This window comes from Pseudophryne corroboree, chromosome 4, assembly GCF_028390025.1.
Source record: "Pseudophryne corroboree isolate aPseCor3 chromosome 4, aPseCor3.hap2, whole genome shotgun sequence".
In the NCBI taxonomy this organism is placed as follows: Eukaryota; Metazoa; Chordata; class Amphibia; order Anura; family Myobatrachidae; genus Pseudophryne; species Pseudophryne corroboree.
This window is the reverse complement of record NC_086447.1, coordinates 515,022,757-515,039,387: the sequence shown is the minus strand read 5'-3', so window position 1 is coordinate 515,039,387 and position 16,631 is coordinate 515,022,757. Positions and strand designations below refer to the sequence as shown.

At 41.7% G+C, this 16,631-nt stretch overlaps 1 non-coding gene across 1 annotated transcript; it reads left to right on the top strand.

Moving 5' to 3' along the window:
* Positions 1-10,760: 10,760 nt before the first annotated feature.
* LOC134913080 (5S ribosomal RNA) lies at positions 10,761-10,879 on the top strand. The gene has a single exon (XR_010177003.1). It is a non-coding gene; the product is annotated as a 5S ribosomal RNA (ribosomal RNA).
* The last annotated feature ends 5,752 nt before the right edge of the window (positions 10,880-16,631 follow it).

Genomic DNA, 16,631 nt, shown 5'->3' with positions numbered 1-16,631 from the left:
ACGTACAGAAGACTGGAGCAACACCAAAAACGCATGAACCTGCCCTGCCATCATCTGAAGCAAGAAGTGGTAACGAGGTGGAATTCAACCCTATATATGCTTCAGAGGTTGGAGGAGCAGCAAAAGGCCATTCAAGCCTATACAATTCAGCACGATATAGGAGGTGGAATGCACCTGTCTCAAGCGCAGTGGAGAATGATTTCAACGTTGTGCAAGGTTCTGCTGCCCTTTGAACTTGCCACACGTGAAGTCAGTTCAGACACTGCCAGCCTGAGTCAGGTCATTCCCCTCATCAGGCTTTTGCAGAAGAATCTGGAGACATTGAAGGAGGAGCTAACACGGAGCGATTCCGCTAGGCATTTGGGACTTGTGGATGGAGCCCTTAATTCGCTTAACAAGGATTCACGGGTGGTCAATCTGTTGAAATCAGATCACTACATTTTGGCCACCGTGCTCGATCCTAGATTTAAAACCTACCTTGGATCTCTCTTTCCGGCAGACACAAGTCTGCTGGGGTTCAAAGACCTGCTGGTGAGAAAATTGTCAAGTCAAGCGGAACGCGACCTGTCAACATCTCCTCCTTCACATTCTCCCGCAACTGGGGGTGCGAGGAAAAGGCTCAGAATTCCGAGCCCACCCGCTGGCGGTGATGCAGGGCAGTCTGGAGCGACTGCTGATGCTGACATCTGGTCCGGACTGAAGGACCTGACAACGATTACGGACATGTCGTCTACTGTCACTGCATATGATTCTCTCCCCATTGAAAGAATGGTGGAGGATTATATGAGTGACCGCATCCAAGTAGGCACGTCACACAGTCCGTACTTATACTGGCAGGAAAAAGAGGCAATTTGGAGGCCCTTGCACAAACTGGCTTTATTCTACCTAAGTTGCCCTCCCACAAGTGTGTACTCCGAAAGAGTGTTTAGTGCCGCCGCTCACCTTGTCAGCAATCGGCGTACGAGGTTACTTCCAGAAAATGTGGAGAAGATGATGTTCATTAAAATGAATTATAATCAATTCCTCCGTGGAGACATTGACCAGCAGCAATTGCCTCCACAAAGTACACAGGGAGCTGAGATGGTGGATTCCAGTGGGGACGAATTGATAATCTGTGAGGAGGGGGATGTACACGGTGATATATCGGAGGATGATGATGAGGTGGACATCTTGCCTCTGTAGAGCCAGTTTGTGCAAGGAGAGATTAATTGCTTCTTTCTTGGTGGGGGTCCAAACCAACCCGTCATTTCAGTCACAGTCGTGTGGCAGACCCTGTCACTGAAATGATGGGTTGGTTAAAGTGTGCATGTCCTGTTTATACAACATAAGGGTGGGTGGGAGGGCCCAAGGACAATTCCATCTTGCACCTCTTTTTTCTTTAATTTTTCTTTGCGTCATGTGCTGTTTGGGGAGTGTTTTTTGGAAGGGCCATCCTGCGTGACACTGCAGTGCCACTCCTAGATGGGCCAGGTGTTTGTGTCGGCCACTAGGGTCGCTTATCTTACTCACACAGCTACCTCATTGCGCCTCTTTTTTTCTTTGCGTCATGTGCTGTTTGGGGAGTGTTTTTTGGAAGGGCCATCCTGCGTGACACTGCAGTGCCACTCCTAGATGGGCCCGGTGTTTGTGTCGGCCACTAGGGTCGCTTAGCTTACTCACACAGCTACCTCATTGCGCCTCTTTTTTTCTTTGCGTCATGTGCTGTTTGGGGAGTGTTTTTTGGAAGGGCCATCCTGCGTGACACTGCAGTGCCACTCCTAGATGGGCCAGGTGTTTGTGTCAGCCACTAGGGTCGCTTAGCTTACTCACACAGCTACCTCATTGCGCCTCTTTTTTTCTTTGCGTCATGTGCTGTTTGGGGAGTGTTTTTTGGAAGGGCCATCCTGCGTGACACTGCAGTGCCACTCCTAGATGGGCCAGGTGTTTGTGTCGGCCACTAGGGTCGCTTATCTTACTCACACAGCTACCTCATTGCGCCTCTTTTTTTCTTTGCGTCATGTGCTGTTTGGGGAGTGTTTTTTGGAAGGGCCATCCTGCGTGACACTGCAGTGCCACTCCTAGATGGGCCAGGTGTTTGTGTTGGCCACTAGGGTCGCTTATCTTACTCACACAGCTACCTCATTGCGCCTCTTTTTTTCTTTGCATCATGTGCTGTTTGGGGAGTGTTTTTTGGAAGGGCCATCCTGCGTGACACTGCAGTGCCACTCCTAGATGGGCCAGGTGTTTGTGTCGGCCACTAAGGTCGCTTAGCTTACTCACACAGCTACCTCATTGCGCCTCTTTTTTTCTTTGCGTCATGTGCTGTTTGGGGAGTGTTTTTTGGAAGAGCCATCCTGCGTGACACTGCAGTGCCACTCCTAGATGGGCCAGGTGTTTGTGTCGGCCACTAGGGTCGCTTAGCTTACTCACACAGCTACCTCATTGCGCCTCTTTTTTTCTTTGCGTCATGTGCTGTTTGGGGAGTGTTTTTTGGAAGGGCCATCCTGCGTGGCACTGCAGTGCCACTCCTAGATGGGCCAGGTGTTTGTGTCGGCCACTAGAGTCGCTTAGCTTAGTCATCCAGCGACCTCGGTGCAAATTTTAGGACTAAAAATAATATTGTGAGGTGTGAGGTATTCAGAATAGACTGAAAATGAGTGGAAATTATGGTTTTTGAGGTTAATAATACTTTGGGATCAAAATGACCCCCAAATTCTATGATTTAAGCTGTTTTTTAGTGTTTTTTGAAAAAAACACCCGAATCCAAAACACACCCGAATCCGACAAAAAAAATTAGGTGAGGTTTTGCCAAAACGCGGTCGAACCCAAAACACGGCCGCGGAACCGAACCCAAAACCAAAACACAAAACCCGAAAAATTTCAAGTGCACATCTCTAAAAATAATACAGCATAGGAAAACACAAATAGGTTGAACTCGATGGACAAATTGTCTTTTTTCAACCTCAGAAAGTAAGGGGGTAATTCAGAGTTGATCACAGCAGCAAATTTGTTAGCAGTTGGGCAAAACCATGTGCACTGCAGGGGGTAGATATAACATGTGCAGAGAGAGTTAGATTTGGGTGGGGTGTGTTCAAACTGAAATCTAAATTGCAGTGTAAAAATAAAGCTGCGACTGTTTACCCTGCACAGACACAAAATAACCCACCCAAATCTAACTCTCTCTGCAAATGTTATATCTGCCACACCTGCACTGCACATGGGGGGTCATTCCGAGTTGATCGCTCACTGCCGATTTTCGCAGCGCAGCGATCAGGTAAAAAATGGCAAAACTGCACATGTGTATGCACCGCAATGCGCAGGCATGTCATACGGGTACAAAGAGGATCAGTGCTGGGCGATCCATTCACACAGCCAAAACGCAAGGTGATTGACAGAAAGAGGGCGTCTCTGGGTGTCAACTGACCGTTTTCTGGGAGTGTTTGGGAAAACGCAGGCGTGTCCAGGCATTTGCAGGGCGGATGTGTGATGTCAATTCCGGCACCGAAAAGACTGAAGTGAGCGCAAGGGCTGAGTAAGTCCAGAGCTACTCTGAAACTGCACAAAATGTTTTTTGCTGCGCTCGGCTCCAAAGGCCTTTGCACACTTGCAAAGCGAAAATACACTCCCCCGTGGGTGGCGACTATGCGTTTGCACAGCTGCTAAAAGTAGCTAGCGAGCGATCAACTTGGAATGACCCCCATGGTTTTGCTCAACTGCTAACAAATTTGCTGGTGCAATCAACTCTGAATTACCCCCTATGTTACTATGTAACTATCTCTCAGCCCCATCTGGTTAGCTGAGATTATTCTAGTTACCAAAAAGCAAAGCAGGCGCCATTCTATTACATTCCATATATAAAACAAAATAATATTATTGACTTGACATAAAAACTTTAATTTGCACCTTAAATACAAAAATCTACTAGATATACAGAAAAAAATGTAAGTGTAAAATACTAACATCCTTATATTTGTGTAATAAATACTAATTCATCATTACCACTAGTTTTATGTGTTTAAAATCAGAGCTCAAATCTGACGTCCTCACCTTACACATTAAAAATCAGATCCCAGAACTGACACCCCACCACCATCACATCCCTCACTGAAAATTAGACCCTACTGTAGATCTGGTCCTCTCCTACATTAGTAAAATCGTACCCCAAATACTTTGTGAATTCACTACACATCCTGTTAAAAATACCACTTACCCTAGATCAGGCCAAATTCTACAAAATTAAACTTTGAAGAATCTAGGAATTGAATATTAGAGACACCCATAAAAATCCCCTTTTTAGACAAACTGGTACCTCCACTATGCATGCATGCTAACTACATTATGCTAAAACTAATATATATATATATATATATATATATATATATATATACAGTTCATGGAACCGGTGGCACTCGGAGACTTGTACAGCAGCGGAAGTGTATAAATCCCCGCAGGGAGTGCTTTATTCGGGTGACATTTCGGGGACTTCTCCCCTTCTTCAGACAAAGCAGTGCAGCGTAAGTGACATTAAATAAAAAAAGTCAAACCATAACCTTACCGTCTTGCTTGCATCAGCGGGTCCCAGGTCCCTCCGGCCGCCTTCCCACAGCAAGCACTTCCGGTTGCAGCTCCCCCGTCGTGCCGGAATTGACGTCACTTGTTCGGCTCTGGGGACCATGGTAACTGGCTGAAAACAAGATAACTTTGTTACAACATCGTGATTAATCAAAATGCTAGTATAAGAGCAGATGCTGTGTCAATCATACCTTATTATTGTCAAATTATTTTTTGCAAGTTCACAGGAATGCTATGGGTACCAGGTTCACCGTGTGTTTTGCCAACTTATACATGGAATGCTTTGAGAATGAATACATCTGGGGCAGTCCATTTGGGGCAAACCTGATGCTATACAGTATAGTAGATATATAGATGATTTGTTTGTGATTTGGGAAGGGGATCTGTTTCTTCTTGCCACCCACACACCGCTGGACCCTTGCTCCACGATCCACAAGCTGCCAGGGATACCAGAACTTTCCTGCAGCCTGTGCGCCCAGCCAGTAACTACTTCATTCATACATTATTGGACAGCTGAGCCGTTGCTCAGCTGTCCGACTGTGGCTGGGCTCTCTGCTGCACCTAGCTGGCCGCCGCTGCAGTGTAGATGGGAACGCAGCACCGCAGATAGGATCAGAAGAGAGATCCGATCTGTGGCAGGGAAGGCAGCTTCAGTGCTGCCCGCCATGTAAAGTTAGAGTAACAGTGCCGAATGCACCGCTGCTAATACAGCTGTGCGGGCAGCGTTGAAGGTGGATGCTGAGGCTGCACAGGCGTGCAGGTCCAGGTGGATTGGCACCTCTCTCATGATATGGGGGCTGCCCCCTTGACTCCCCATTCCGATGCCCCCTATTGAATGTAATAGTTGCTATTACTATATTTATTGCTACTATCAAGTTAGTGTTGCTATTACTAATTACTGACACAACAGAATGACTGTTCTTAATAAGTAAATTCCTAGTTATACATTGATGCAAGTGAATGGCTATTCTTTACACTATGTATTCTTGTGGACAATTGTATACATATACACAAATGAAAAAGGAGAAAGTCTGATCTCCCTCACTGGGGAGTTGATCCTGTGAACCTTTGTTTACTGGTATACTGCTTTAATTAATTAAGCTATTCTAGTTTTACCTAAACAATGAGAAAGAGTTACACTATATGGACATAAGTATTTGCCCTTGCCTGTTAATTATTGAATTCAGGTGTTTAAATCAGACTTGTTGCCACAGGTATATAAAATTAAGCACAGTCATGCAGTCTCCATTTGCAAACATTTTGATACAAAATGGGTCATTCTGAAGTGCTCAGTGACTTCTAGTGTAATACTGTGATAGGATGCCACCTTTGCAATAAGACATTCCTGCTAGATATTCCATGGTCATTCCTGCTAGATATTCCATGGAATCATTTAGGAAAAACAGCAACTCAGCCACAAAACAGACGACAACGAAAAATCACAGAGCGGCGTCTACCACTGCTAAGGCGCATGGTGGGTAAAAGTCACCAATGCTCTGCTGATTCCATAGCTGAAGAGTTCTGATCTTCCACTGGCATTAATGTAAGCACAAAAACTGTGCAGCAGGAGCTTAATGGAATGAGTTTCTGTTACCGAGCAACTGCATGCAAGCCTCACATCACCAAGTCCAATGCCAAGTGTCGGATGGAGTGATGTAAGGCACACCTACACTGGACTGTGAAGCAGTATAAACATATTCTGTTGAGTGATAGTTACATAGTTGGTGAGGTTCAAAAAGACAAAATGTCCATCGAGTTCAACCTGTATTATAAAATTATATATCATTTAGATGCTGTAACCTTGGATATTTGTTTCCGCTAGGAAGTTATCTAATCCATTTTAAACTTATTTAGTGAGTCCACCATTACTACCTCCTCTGGTAGTGAATTCAAAATCCTTACTGCTCTTACTGTGAAGAACCCTTCCCTCCGTTGTGTATGATTTTTTTTTCTTCTAACCTCAGGGGGTGTCCTCATGTCCTGTGTAGTGTTTTTTTATAAACAGATCATCTGATAAGTCCTTGTATTGTCCCTTTATGTATTTATAAATATTAATAATGTCCCCTCTCAGCCGCCTCTTTTCCAGTATAAACATACACCTTGTAAGTCTTTGTTCATAATTTACTGCCTCTAACCCCTTAACCAGTTTGGTGGCTCACCTCTGAACCCTTTCGAGTTCCAGGATAACTTTTTTATAGTGTGGTGCCCAGAACTATGCATAATATTCCATTTGCGGCTGTACCAATGATTTATACAGTGACAGGATTACACTCTCATCCCTTGTCTCCATTCCCCATTTAATGCATGCTAACACCTTATTTGCTTTTGTTGATGCATTTTGACATTGCGTACTGCAACTAAGTCTATTATCGAGGAGCACACCCAAATCCTTTTCAACTACCGTTATCCCTACATTTTCCCCATTCATTTTATAGGCTGTCCGATGGTTCTTAGTTCCAAAATGTCTAACTTACAATTTTTCTATATTGAACCTCATTCTCCATTTGCCTTCCTAGACCTCCAGTCTGGATAAATCATTCCGTAGACACTCAACATCCTTTTCTGGATTAATTACTCAACACAGTTTAGTATTGTCTGCGAAAATTGACACTGTGCTTTCTAGGCTCACTCCTAAATCATTAATGAATATGTTAAACAGCAATGACCCGAGTACTGAACCCTGCGGTATTTCACTAAGCACTGAGGCCCATTCAGAGAACATCCCATTAATCACTACTCACTGTTCCCTGTTGTACAGCCAATTACTTACCCAAGTACAAATAGTGTTTCCTACCCCAAGCTCTCTCAATTTGATGACTCATGCTTCTGTGTTTGGCAGTCAGATTATGAGTCTGGGTTTGGCAGATGCCGGAAGTACGTTACCTGCCTGACTGCATATGACAACTGTGAAGTTTGGTGGAGGAGGGATAATAGTATAGGGCTGTTTTTCAGAGTTTGGGCTAGGCCCCTTATTTCCAGTGAAGGGCAATCTTAATGCTTCATCATACCAAGACATTTGGGACATTGCTATGCTTCCAACTTTGTGGCAAGTTGGGGAAGGCTTTTTTTCTATTCCAACATGATTGTGCCCCAGTGCATGATTTAAAGATTTCTTTGTGGAAGAACTTGACTGGCCTGCACAGCACCCTGACCTCAACCCCAATCAAGCCCCTTTGGGATGAACTGGAATGAAGATAAACCAGGCCTTCTCATCCAACATCGGTGCCTGACCTCATAAATGCTCTACAGAATGAATGGGCACACCATATGGTTAGCTCAGATAGGTCCTCCGTGGGTAGGATGTACTTCACGTGGATCTTTTCATGCAGGTGTATCATACTACTACACAGGTGTTAGTTTTTCCACACATGCCTTGGATCCTTCTATGGCTCACCTCCCACATTGCAACCAACATGGCTGCCCTATCTGCTGTGCTTGTGGATGAGATTAACAACCTGACAGTTTACTGGACCCCTACTTCTAGTGATAGGATGCTGCAATCACCCCATTTTGTGTCATTTCTTCTAGGGATAACTTATTCCTACCAGAGTAATCATACACAGTGCACCCAAGTTGGCTGCCTCACCTGGTACATTGTGTGGGTGGAATATACATTACAATCTATGGAAGTTATTTCCCAAAATGCCGACACCAATCCTGCATTATGCATTCTAGGTTTTCTTTTTTATGTCTGTATCGCTTGTCTGTTGCTGTGTTACTTAAATCTATTGTATTATGAGCATTGATTTTGATGTCTGTAAAGTGCCTCGAGTTGTGTTGCAGAAAAAGCACTATATAAATAAAATAAAATAATAATAATAATAATAATTATTATTAAATTATTATTATTATTATTTTTATTATTACTATTATATACAGTATGTTCTTGCGATATACTTTTTTTGTATTATTGCAGTATATAAAATTTTTATTATTTATATATTTTTTTATCTTACTGTACCTTAAATTAAACTTCTAATGATCACTTGAGATTGTATTTATATTTTCTAGAATTGCCTGTGCACACAGGTGCTTTTAATATGAATGATTTGTGTAAAACAATGTGATTGGTTGCTGGATGTTTAAATACCTCATCTGAAAATAGGTAACACTTTTCCGCCCACTGGATCACTTGAATGGCTTCACTCTTCCTCCCCACCATCATCACGTGGAACATCTATACCATAGTGTTAGACCCCGTGAACAGCCGACTGTCTTTCCCATGGGTTATATCTGCTAGCAAGTGAATTTGAGCATAGTGCAGTCTTTGTTGTTTGATACAGTTTGTATCTCACAAAAGGATTGTTAAGTCACTGATTCCTTACTCTGGGCATCATTTGGAAATAACAATCAGATTTACACAAGCGAGTAAAGTTGTATTCTCCTTTCAAAGCTCAACTTGATGTTGATACTGAACTGACAAACTATAACCTCCAGCATTACCAAAGACTTTTCTATTGGAGTGGCACTGTTCTTAGTTAAGCTTTACCAGTATGCTACATTAACTGTATTGATTTCTGTTGATCTTGGAGGGTATCATCCATTTATTGTGTTTACTTATCGATATTACATTTTCAACGAGATATAATAAATGTATATATTTTTGTTTATACACTGTCTTTTAATGAATATTATATCATTATATGTATCCACTTTTCTTAAACTATTCACAGTTGTTTGTTAGGGAGCAGCATGCTCTAATGAGCATGCACGGATGGTTAGAATTACTGGCTCACAGAACTGAGGTCAAGTGTTCGATTCCCACCATGGCTCCAACTGTGTGGAGTTTGTATATTCTCCCCGTGCTTGCGTGAGCTTCCTCTGGGTACTGTGATTTCCTCCCACAATCCCAAAAAATACTGTTAGGTTAATTGGCTCCCAACAAAATAAACCCTAGCATAAATGTGTGTGTGTTTGTGTGTGTGTGTGTGTGTTAGGTAATATATTTTATATGGTTTCCCTGGCTATATTGAGTTCTTCCCCATCAGCACTGGTTACCGAGAGTGTGTGTTACCATAGTGATGATACGATCCACATCAGATATGGCTATTTCCGGGAAGAAATTTGTATTCTGATTACCTAGCAACTACTAGGTTACACCTCTAGAATTGATTGGACAACAGCCATCGCCTTCAGGTTAAAGGCTCCGGAATAACACAGAGGTGGAACAGAAAGTGATCAAGCCCGAGTAAGGGTGAAACGCGTCTTCCACCAGCAGCATAATTTTCATCACCGCTTGATCCGGACCACGGGTTCATGCCGCATCAGCCGCACAAGGGTTCCACAGACCGCTACCTGTCTCTCTGTCATCAGCCCTGCTCGATCCAGACCACGGGTTCATGCCGCATCAGCAGCTAAAGGGTGCACAGACCGCCGCCTGCCTTGCTGCTGCCACCCCCGCTAATCCTCACTACAGACAATGGGGTATTACCGCTAAGGCACCATTAACCGTTTCCTAAGAACAGGACAATATGGTACATATTGATTTGTCCCTATTGACTTATAAGGTGGCCAGTTCAATCATATTGGTATTCCAGCATTCATACTATTTTACTAGACTACCAGTTATCTTATTTCTAATGCTGTAATATATATTAATAATCAGGAGGCTGTTTTTGAGCAGTTGTGCAGTGGATATCGTGCATAGCAAGATTATGGAAATTTGTTAATAACATTGTTATTGAACCACTTACTTTGTTACACATCTGTTCTGTAACAGTTAAATTTGGCTAGTGGGTCAAGTTACATTGTGGCTATGTTTAGCTTTATATGACATATAGGATTTGCCTACTTCATTATCTACTAACTTGATGTACCCTCTTATTATCAGTGGAACCTATATTAATGGATATATTATGCCATAATTGTGTCATTAGACATTATTCTAACTGGAACATTGCACAGGTTTACTCATAAAGCAATGGTACGTTGCATAATAGTTTGCCTTTGTTATATCCATACCAGTATTATGAACCTCACTTTTCTGATCACTCACAATCACTTATTACTAACTTTCAGGACTCTCACCAGTGATCCATAGGTTCACGGAAGGTTTCACCCTTTATACCTTTGCCTAATGCTGGCAGCAGATCCATCTAATTTTTTTCACACACTGCTTTATCTCCTTCTCCAATCTTGTTCATCTCTTAAACTCTCTTTGCTCTTGTGAACTCTCATCAGTGATACCAGAGTAATGAGAGTATTGGTCCCCCTACTATCATACCACACTGTAAACGCCCGATTCCATCCAATCTTGGAAGCGAAGCAGTGTTGGGCTTGGCCAGTACTGGGATGGGGGACCTCCTAGGAAGACCGAGTATAGTAGAGGCTTGAGGAATGGCATACTCTGTGCCTAACGCTGACAGCAGATTTACTATCTTTATCTACCCTCTCTAATAGCAACATGCATGGTATTTGTGTTGCTTTTCAATTTTCCTGTGGTTGGTTCATTTAATATAGGCATTCTCCTACATGCAGAATTGCTCTATCGCAATACTCAGCCATAAGTAAACATACCCGTGGAATCATACAATATTGATTTATCGACAGTTTTAGTGACTGACACTGACTACTAATACCACATATATGGTCCCCCTATTTTTGCATTTACTATTAATATAAGAGACCATTTATGTGAAGATTTTTTAATATTTTGTTTGTCTGTTGTTGTTATGTTTGTGTAGGACACATCAACTGCCATATTTAAACAGTGTATCAATAAAACGTCATGTTTTAATTTTTCAACACTATAGTCTTCTTTTGACTACATGTAAAAGTGCACCCACAAAAGAGTCTTCTTTCTCTCCATATGTAATTGCTTAGCACTACACTGACATCCAGAGGAATGTATCCTTCATATTTGTTTAAATTTTGGATTTTCTCATGCTGGTAAGCATAATATCAGTGGTCTAGTGCAGTATTCCCCATAATTCTCATATGAATCTGTTGTACTAATTAGCATCAGTTTCTTATACCTTGCACAATCAAATTTTTCTTAAATACTCTCCTTTGTGGGGATCCCTTTCCCCTAACAGTTAATAGTATCCTTTTTAATAAATTATATCTTTGAGGTGTTACCTAGCACTATTTAACAAAGATGGCGACTTTCACTAAAAAATGAACTACTTTCCAAACGGATGAATTTGGAGGACTATGACGATATTTTCTCTGAGACATATAAGACACCTAACACATCTTGAGATTGGAGATCAGAGTTGTCCCAACTACAAAAGGCACTACAAAGGAGAATTAAACTCAACTGGGACATGACCACCTTGGAAAATTATAATAAACATAAACTTCCCCTCAGGACCTACAACCAAAGGTTTTTCCTTCTTTCTCCTTGGCAACTGACAATCTTAAAGTCGAATGGGAATCTACCCTGTTGAAGTATTCCCAAGAGCTTATATCAATACTAATCAAGCATGATATCTTGATACTGGATCAGGTGGAGGAAGGGATCGAGGATCTAAGCAAAAGTCTGGAGAAATGGGAAAAATACACAATCTTTCAGACAATGTTTGAAAATCATAAAATGGACTTGGAGACCTATGAAACAACTATAATAGATCAAAAACGGCATAAGTTTTACAGGGACTAAAAGGATTTCTCTCAGGGGAATGTCTTTAAATGGAATATCCACCCAATATGTGACAGAGGAGCACAACAGAGAGAAGAGATTAGTTCTTCTGAGATAGAATCCTCCTATAGTGAGGACTCTTTAACAGAACAATCAAGTGGGGGATCCCACCAGTATAAATGAGATAACAGCGAGGATCCTATTTTAGGGAGAGTCCATCGAACAAAAGTCAGAAACAAAATAAGAGGAAGACAAGGAGAGGAGGTACGAAAAACCAAAAGAAGCAATCGAAATTAGGACACCCCTTGTTCTTCACAATACCCATTCCGGAAGAACAGGAAATGGTGAAGACTGATAACCTTCAAATCATTAACCTCACTGGCGCAATTTTAGCAGATGAACAGATCAAGGTTCTCGGCAAGGGTCTTTCCTTTTCACTGACCTCTTCATTTAATAGATTTGTTTGGGAGAAAGATCTCAGGCTCTTTGGTAGGAAGTTACTGCTAAAAAAAAATATTTTAGAAATCTTCATCTCTCAACAATGAGGAAGCATTTGATTCCACCTCTTCTTTATCGGAAGAAGAATTGGAAGTGATACAGACACTTGAGGAATTACAACTGGAATCATCTTCAGATATTATGCCTCAGCAAAAGAAAAGACCCTTTTGCAAAAACAAATCTACATTCTTTCCCCAGAAACTAATAGTCCTGAAATTAAAATATTTTTAGACATGGTGTCAAAGGAATTTGATAAAATCCAAGCCAAACCAAAAAATCGATGCCTCTCTAAGAATCTCAAATTTAGAGATTACGTGCTCGTACTACCATTATATTTAAAGGATACATCAGACCTGTTATGGAAGATTCACAATATGAACCTGAAGGAAGAATGCATTCTTGACACCCTTGATGTAGAGGCTCTCTACACAAGTAATGACCATTAACAGGGTATTGAAGCCACTAGATTCTTCCTGGATATGCAAGAGAAAAATGAATTCAATTAATTTTTGTGTGAGGTCTTGAGTTTTGTGCTCAATAAGAATTACTTTACCTTTGACAAACAGTTCTTTCTACAAATTGGGGAACTGCCATGGGTGCAGTACCCACCTATGCTAATTTATTTCTTGGCTTGTTGGAACTAACAAGTATAATCAAAAATACACTCAACATAGAATATGTTGGCTGCGCTATATCGATTATATTTTCATAATTTGGGATGGTGATGAAAAACTTTTGCTTGATTTCATTCACAGAATCAACACTAATAATTATAACATTCAACTCACACACACCATCAGCAAGGAGAGGGTATAATTTTTGTATTTAAGTATCTACAAGACCGAGGATGGGACACTAGTGATGGAACTTTTTTGTAAGGAAACAGTCACCAACAGCATTCTCTTACAGTCCAGTTCCCATTTCCCCTACAGTTAAAAACATCCCCAAAGGGGAAGTCCTCCGACTTCGGCATAATTGTTTGGAAGATACCATCTTCAAACAGAAGAGCCATGAACTATCCAAATGCCTAGCAGCACGCGGGTATTGAAATCGCTCTCTAAAATGGGCACAACACTCAGTCCTCCAGATGAAGAGGGAACCTCTACTTTTTCAGGACAAATCCAGGACCAAGAATGATAATGCCAAAATCAGATTCGTGGACACTTTCTGTCCTGAAAGGCAATCCCTAAGGGACACAATTGAGAAACACATGCCAATTCTACATCTAGATACGGATCTGTCTCCCCTGCTTGACTCCAAACTCCAAATGAGCTGGTGAAGATCAAAGAATTTAAAGGGTCTGTAATACAAAGTTAGTTTTCTCAAGAGACCACTAGAACCATCATTGTAACTGGGTCCTTCCCATGTGGCCGGTGCAAGGCCTGCCAACAGATTTTGAAAACCAATTCGGTAAAAGACAGAATGGGACAAGACAATGCCATCAAACATTTCTTAAATTGTGAGACGCAAGGGATAATTTACTGCATTGCATGCAGTTGCAACTTACGGTACTTGGGAATGACCACCAGGAAGTTCAAAACACGAATCCTGGAACATATGGGTACAATCCGCAATGCCTCCTCAGATCTGGCTAAAGCCAAGAAACTAACTTCAGTGGCGTGACATTACCACGCCAAACACCAAGACTCCCCAAATGAAATGCAAATTTTGGGACTAGACAAAATCCATCTAGCAATCAGAGGAGGTGATCTGAGTAAGAGCTGATTAAGAAAGAAAGTGAATGGACCTTTTTGTTGGGAAGGCCAAAACAAGCTGGTCTGAATGAATATATTAATTACAGTGCATTTTTAGAATGATTCCTACTTGTTAACATCTTGATATATTTGTTTATTCAAATTATGCCAAACAGCACTTCCCCTTAGTCATGTTATGTTACACATAAGTGCCCCTTATTCACCCTAGATCACACAGTAGTGACCCTTCTTCACATTATGTCACACAGCAGTGCCCCTTGTTCATGTTATGTCACACAGTAGAACTCTTTAAACACATTATGACACACAGTAATAGTGCCCTTTAGATTTTTTGCCAAACATTAAAGTCTCTTACACATAATGACATATACAGTACTGCCCTTACAAGTGCCACACAATAGTAATGCCACACATTAAAGCCCCTTACACATTATGTAAGGGGCTTTCTCATCTTCCACTGTGTCCCTGCAGCGGCCACTCCCCTCCCCCTGTCTGCCATCAGCAGGTGTTAGCTGCCAACCTCCCACTGTGTCCCTCAAGCAACCACTCACCACCAGTTGGTGCTGGACTGCCAACCGCACACTGACAGGCAATTATGGAGAGACAGTGCTGGCAGCATTTTGAATCTAGCACCAGTCACAAACCAATCAGTATAAATAAATAAAACGTGAATCCACATCAGTATGCGGTAATAAAAAAGAATGTAAAAAAAAATCTTCCATTTAGTATATCTATCTATCTATCTATCTATCTATCTGTCTGGCTATCTATTTATCTACAGTATTTGGTACTAAGCATTAGAATAACAAATATCTAACTCTGCCCAACCGCCACTAAAGCACACTCCCCTGCCCAGACTTATGTCTTTCTGTAGTGATGTGCACCAGACATTTTTCGGGTTTTGTGTTTTGGTTTTGGATTCAGTTCCGCGGCCGTGTTTTGGATTCGGACGCGTTTTGGCAAAACCTCACCGAAATTTTTTTGTCGGATTCGGGTGTGTTTTGGATTCGGGTGTTTTTTTCAAAAAACCCTCAAAAACAGCTTAAATCATAGAATTTGGGGATAATTTTGATCCCATAGTATTATTAACCTCAATAACCATAATTTCCACTCATTTCCAGTCTATTCTGAACACCTCACACCTCACAATATTATTTTTAGTCCTAAAATTTGCACCGAGGTTGCTGGATGGCTAAGCTAAGCGACACAAGTGGCCGACACAAACACCTGGCCCATCTAGGAGTGGCACTGCAGTGTCAGGCATGATGGCACTTCAAAAAAATAGTCCCCAAACAGCACATGATGCAAAGAAAAAAAGAGGCGCACCAAGGTCGCTGTGTGACTAAGCTAAGCGACACAAGTGGCCGACACAAACACCTGGCCCATCTAGGAGTGGCACTGCAGTGTCAGGCAGGATGGCACTTCAACAAAATTGTCCCCAAACAGCACATGATGCAAAGAAAAATGAAAGAAAAAAGAGGTGCAAGATGGAATTGTCCTTGGGACACCCTTATGTTGTATAAACAGGACATGGTTGAAAAAAAATTTAAAAATAAAAAATGGGTATAATAATGTCTAGATGACAATTAATAGGCACCAATGCACATAGAGAGCAGTTAAAAGGCCATGGCTCGTTTAAAAAGCCAAATAGAATCAGCAACAGGACAGGGATTTTCTAATAATCTCTGTGATTACTGGGGAACGCCATTAACACCTGATGTAACCTTACATATTACCACTATGCGGGATATTACGGGATGATTTTTACAGAGAGCACTTACCTTTGATAAAGCTGCCCCCTGTAGACAGCGAAACGCGTAAGGTCCTACTTGCTGGACACTGGGACACATATCATCCAGGATCATTTGGACGGTGGACCTTTAAAGAAGCTTGGAACCATTCTTCCACAACCATCCTACTGCTAATGGAGGACTAACCCATTTCCCTTCAACTGATGTGCTTACATCCTCATTTGCTGAGATATCATCAGGGAAGCCTGCATTTGTACCTCCAGGATTGGTAACTATTTGTGGAGAGACGTACATCTTTTATGGTTAAAGAAAAATTGAGGTCCACCAACCACTGGATATTAGAAAATCCCTGTCCTGTTGCTGATTCTATTTGGCTTTTTAAACGAGCCATGGCCTTTTAACTGCTCTCTATGTGCATTGGTGCCTATTAATTGTCATCTAGACATTATTATACCCATTTTTTATTTTTCAATTTTTAATAAATTGTTGATTGATCCTTTCCACCTGTCTGCATAGATTTATTTTTAGCGCTGTATC